Here is a 5790-nt window from a genome sequence, read left to right as displayed (position 1 = left end):
GCGAATTTTCCGAAGATCGCCCCAAAGCGGGCCACCGTAGAGTTGGGAAGCTCCCCCCAACGCCCTCCACCAAAGCGGTCCACCATAGAGTTGGGAAGCTCCACCTAAAGCCCCAACGCCATCCACCACAGAGAGCCCCTCAGCCGTTTCCGAGCTTTAGCGCCGGCAGCAGCGAGCTCTTCGCCGCCCCAACGCGAGCCGTCGCGACCGAGGGTGGGCCATCTAGCCACCGGGCCAAGAGCCCTAAACAAAAAGTGCCAAGTGATCTTCCTTGCTAATGACAAGGAATAACCAGACTCGTCCAAGGAAAAAGAGACCCTGACCCGAATTTTTTTGTCACCGTGCTTCGCCCTAACCTAAAAGTCAGATCATGACATGTGCAGGTTAAGTGTATTTAATAAACCCCAACGGAACGGGCAGAACTCGTATGAACCTCTTTGTGGCCCATTGTGCACTTACTCCCAAAGAACATATGTGCGCTTGTTAGGCCGTTGACCCCTTTGTGCCCGTGAAACGAAACCGGCTGCTTGGAGCTTTTTCCTTGCGCCCACACCTTGGTCTATGTATCAAGACCTACCCCAACGAACCTAAATAAACGAATAAATATTGAATAAATAATTGTTGGAATACGCCTATTCCCACATTCAAATAATAACATTAAATACTATTAAATAATACTATCGATATATTAAGTACTATTATGTAAAGTTAGTCTGGTCACACTTGAAGTGTCCACTTCCTCTTTCCTTTCTGATCTCGAATCGAATGTACGTGGTACCGGTGTTGCAGTGAAAAAGTAATCAAGAAATACATAAATAATCTTTAAAGAAAAATATAACTTGGTACTGTCATTCGTTTACTAATTGTCATAGCTAGTTATCCAATAGGTTATGGGCCCAGTCCACGCCAATTTAAATAAATTAAATTAATAACAAATAGTTGTGAAATTAGTTCCGCGTACGTTCTTGTGTAGTTTTTTTTTTTTTTTAGTGTGTGTGTGTATAATATATACATACATAGGAAATGGAAAGAAATAAGCACATATTAAGCCTTTTTGTGGCGAGAAATATTCTATATGGAAATTTAGAATCAGAGCTTTGTTTGCTGAATTAGAGGTTCTCTAAGTAGTCGATAACATAATGCCTAACGAAGTAGATGATAATTGGAAAAAGGCAGAGCGATGTGCGAAGAGCATTTTAATTCAATATTTAGGCGACGCATTTCTAAACTTCGCGGCAGGCGACATTTCGGCACGTGATATCCTGAAGAATTTAGACGCCATATATGAGCGTAGAAGCCTTGCGTCGCAATTAGCACGTAAATGTTTAATAACACTCAAACTCTCAAGTGAAGCCAATTAAAATCGCTGCGGCAAAAGAAGGCGAGTTTTTATATGCCACTAAGCGTGGAATTGTGCGGCTGCACAATGGACACAATATCACACTGGAGGATGTGCTCTACTGCAAGGAGGCAGCAGGAAACCTCATGTCTGTCAAGCATTTGCAACAGGCAGGGATGTCAATTAAGTTTGACTGTGGTGGTGTCTCCATATCAAAAAATGGAGTAATTGTTGTTAAATATACAGGTATGTTGGATATACCTGTAGTCAAATTCCAAGCATACATTGTAGATGCTAGGAACAAAAGTAATTATCGATTATGGCATGAGAGGTTGGGGCATATAAGCAATGCAAAATTGCTTGAAATAAAGAATAATAATTTATTTAATAACAGTAATCTTCTTGTTACTTTAAAAATATCAGATGAAGTTTGTGAGTCATGTTTAAATGGGAAACAGGCTAGGTTGCCATTTAAGCAATCTGAAGATAAAATTTATATAAAACGACCCTTGTTTGTAATACATTCAGATGTATGTGGCCCCATTAAACCAGTTACACTAGACGATACAAACTATTTTGTGATCTTCGTAGATCAATTTACACATTATTGTGTAACCTATTTGTTAAAATATAAATCAGATGTATTCAATGTATTTAAAGATTTTGTAGCAAAGAGCGAGGCTCATTTTAATTTCAAGATTGTCGATTTGTACATTGACAACGGTAGAGAATACCTGTCGAATGAAATGCGTGAGTTCTGTGTTAATAAAGGAATAAGTTATCATTTGACAGTGCCACATACACCTCAGTTGAATGGTGTTTCGGAGCGAATGATAAGAACCATTACAGAGAAAGCTCGTGTTATGGTAAATGGTGCAAAATTAGACAAAAGTTTTTGGGGTCAAGCTGTGCTAACTGCAACATATATAATCAACAGAATTCCAAGCAAAGCACTTGGTGATTGTAAAATGACCCCATATGAGCTGTGGCACAATAGAAAGCCCAATTTAAAGTTTTTAAGAGTGTTCGGTTCAACCGTGTATGTGCACAACAAAATTAAAAAAAGGTAAATTTGATGAAAAATCATTCAAAGCTATCTCGATAGGGTATGAACAAAATGGACTCAAATTGTGGGATGTCATTAAAGGAAAAGTTATTGTTGCAAGAGATTTTGTCGTAGACGAGACTAATATGCTTTATTCTAGAGAAGTAAAATTTGAAACAGATTTCCCGAAAGAGAGTAAGGAAAGAAGTCAACAAGAATTCCTGAATGAGAGTAAGGAATCTGATCAGCTTAATTTCCCGAATGATAGTACGGAATGTGGAATCCTGAATGAGAGTAAGGAATGTGATCAGTTTTATTTCCCGAATGATAGTACGGAATGTGGAATCCTGAATGAGAGTAAGGAATGTGATCAGTTTAATTTCCCGAATGAAAGTACGGAATGTGAAATCCTGAATGAAAGTAAGGAATGCGAAAAGCTGAATTTTCCGAATGAAAGTAGGAAAAGAAAAACTGATTTCCTGAATGATAGTAAGGAATTATATATCCCGAATGAGAGTAAGGATTGTGAAAAAGCTGATCAGCCAGATAATTGTCGTGAAGAAAATAAGGATACTAATATAATTAGTAGAAAAAGTGAGAGGTTAAAGTCTAAGCCGAAGGTGTCTTATAAAGAACATGATAAAAGCTTTAACAAATTTATATTAAATGCCCATATAATGTTTGATGAAGTTCCAAATTCTTTTGATGAAATAAATTTTAGGAATGATAAATCTGATTGGGAGGAGGCAATAAATACAGAGTTAAATGCCCATGAAATTAATAACACCTGGACAATTATAAAGAAGCCAGAAAACAAAAATATTGTAGACAGTAGATGGGTATTTTCCATTAAATATAATGAACTAGGAGTCCCAATAAAATACAAAGCTAGACTGGTTGCAAGAGGATTTACTCAAAAGTACCAAGTAGACTACGAAGAAACATTTGCTCCCGTTGCTAGAATTGCCAGTTTTAGGTTCGTACTATCATTGGCAGTCCAGTTTAATTTGAAAGTCCATCAGATGGATGTTAAAACAGCTTTCCTCAATGGTACATTAAGTGAGGAGATATATATGCGGCCTCCTCAGGGCGTATCATGCGGTGCTGGACATGTATGCAAACTGAACAAAGCCATTTATGGGCTCAAACAAGCAGCTAGATGCTGGTTTCAAGTATTTGAGCAAGCATTGAAAGAATTCGATTTTGTAAACTCTCCCGTTGCATATATATTCTTGATAGAGGTGACATAAAGAAAAACATATATGTATTATTATATGTTGATGATGTAGTAATAGCGACAAGGGATATGGATAGAATGAATAATTTCAAAAAGTATTTAAGCGAAAGATTTAGAATGACTGACTTAAATGAGATAAAACATTTTATCGGTATCAGAGTAGAAATGTTTGAAGACAAAATATATTTGAGTCAAGCTGCATATGTGAAAAGAATTTTAAATAAATTTATCATGGATAGTTGCAATTTAGTCAACACTCCATTACTAAATAAACTAAATTATGAGCTACTTAACTCAGATGAAGACTGCAATGCTCCATGTCGTAACCTTATTGGCTGTTTAATGTACATAATGCTGTGTACACGACCAGATTTAGCTGCCGCTGTAAATATCTTGAGTAGATATAGTAGCAAGAACAATGCTGAGTTATGGCAATGTTTAAAAAGGGTTATTAGATATTTAAAGGGAACTATTGATATGAAGCTTATATTTAAAAAGAATACATCATTTGAAAATACATTAGTTGGCTATGTAGACTCCGATTGGGGTAGTAATGAGATTGATAGAAAAAGTACAACGGGTTATTTGTTTAAAATGTTCGATTCCAATTTAATTTGTTGGAATACAAAAAGACAGAATTCAGTGGCAGCTTCATCAACTGAAGCTGAATATATGGCCCTATTTGAAGCTGTAAGAGAAGCTTTATGGCTAAAGTCTCTTCTAAATAGAATTAATCTTAAACTCGACAGACCCATTAAAATTTATGAAGACAACCAAGGCTGTATTAGCATTGCAAATAATCCCTCATGTCATAAAAGAGCAAAGCATATTGATATAAAATATCATTTTTCAAGAGAACAGATAGAAACTAATGAGATTTCTCTTGAGTATATTAATACAGACAACCAACTTGCTGACATCTTCACGAAGCCACTACCTGCTGGAAGATTTGCGGAACTGCGGAACAAATTAGGACTACTACAAGAAGAATGATTCAAATTTAAGGAAAACATGAACATGATGCTTTATTAACGAATTTATTACATTAATTCATATTTAATTTTTTTTTTTTTTTGATTTGAACCAAAAGAACCAATGAATTGTTAAAAAAATTTAATTTTATGTTAATCTAATTTTAAAGTGATCTGATCGGGTTTTTCTGGGTTTTCCCCGTATCCTTAGAGCAAATGCTAGATCACATAACACTTCCCAGAATGCACACCAACCACATTAGAACAACAATTGAATGTTACCTTTTTGATTTAATGATAAAAACATTTTTTTTATTTTTATGATTTTGATGATTAATGTTATTTTTGAGGGGGGCGTGTTGGAATACGCCTATTCCCACATTCAAATAATAACATTAAATACTATTAAATAATACTATCGATATATTAAGTATTATTATGTAAAGTTAGTCTGGTCACACTTGAAGTGTCCACTTCCTCTTTCCTTTCTGATCTCGAATCGAATGTACGTGGTACCGGTGTTACAGTGAACAAGTAATCAAGAAATACATAAATAATCTTTAAAGAAAAATATAACTTGGTACTAATTGTCATAGCTAGTTATCCAATAATAATAATATATAGAAGTTAAATATGGAATAATTTGATTTATGCACTATATATGCCAAAAAAAAAGTCCCTAAACAAAAAGAAAAAAAAAAGAAGATCAAAATAATCTGGTGTTAGCCGTGGTCATGTGTGTCCATGTGTGTGTGCTCTCTCTCTAAAACTTACAGGTATTCCCCTCGCCGAAAGATCTTTTGGACGTGGCCGGAACATGAAAGTACGTAAGTGAACGAACTCCCCGTTATCGTTGTTTGTACACGGAGCGTTTTCCGCATTAATGTTAATTCACGGATGGGGGTTTGTTAGTTTTTTCTGCAAACGAATCAAAGTCTATACAAGAAAGAGAAAAGTCGATCGATCCAGTTGAGTATTAGGGAATAACTATTTATTACAAATCTTAGTGCTTGAGTACTGGGCATAAGAGAGAGAATACAGTGGTGAATTTAGTTCAATTATGGTGAGTAAATACAAAAAGTGAGCGTAGGCTCTCTATTTTACGAGGGTCATTTGAATACTTGTTCCTTAAAGGAGTTTGACCGAACATCCCGGCCCCGTTGAAAGGACTGCTTTCAAACCACCGGAAGAATTGCCA

The 5790-nt window shown here is 35.8% G+C and overlaps 1 long non-coding RNA gene across 1 annotated transcript; it reads left to right on the top strand.

Annotated features, from left to right (window-relative positions):
- The first annotated feature begins 1020 nt into the window (after window positions 1-1020).
- LOC117191052 lies at window positions 1021-5016 on the top strand. The gene is made up of 2 exons (XR_004473923.1): window positions 1021-1585; window positions 4523-5016. It is a non-coding gene; the product is annotated as an uncharacterized LOC117191052 (long non-coding RNA).
- Window positions 5017-5790: the final 774 nt, after the last annotated feature.

Source organism: Drosophila miranda (assembly GCF_003369915.1).
Source record: "Drosophila miranda strain MSH22 chromosome Y unlocalized genomic scaffold, D.miranda_PacBio2.1 Contig_Y1_pilon, whole genome shotgun sequence".
NCBI lineage: Eukaryota > Metazoa > Arthropoda > Insecta > Diptera > Drosophilidae > Drosophila > Drosophila miranda.
Note: the sequence above shows the minus strand (reverse complement) of the source record. Positions and strands in the feature narration are given on the sequence as shown.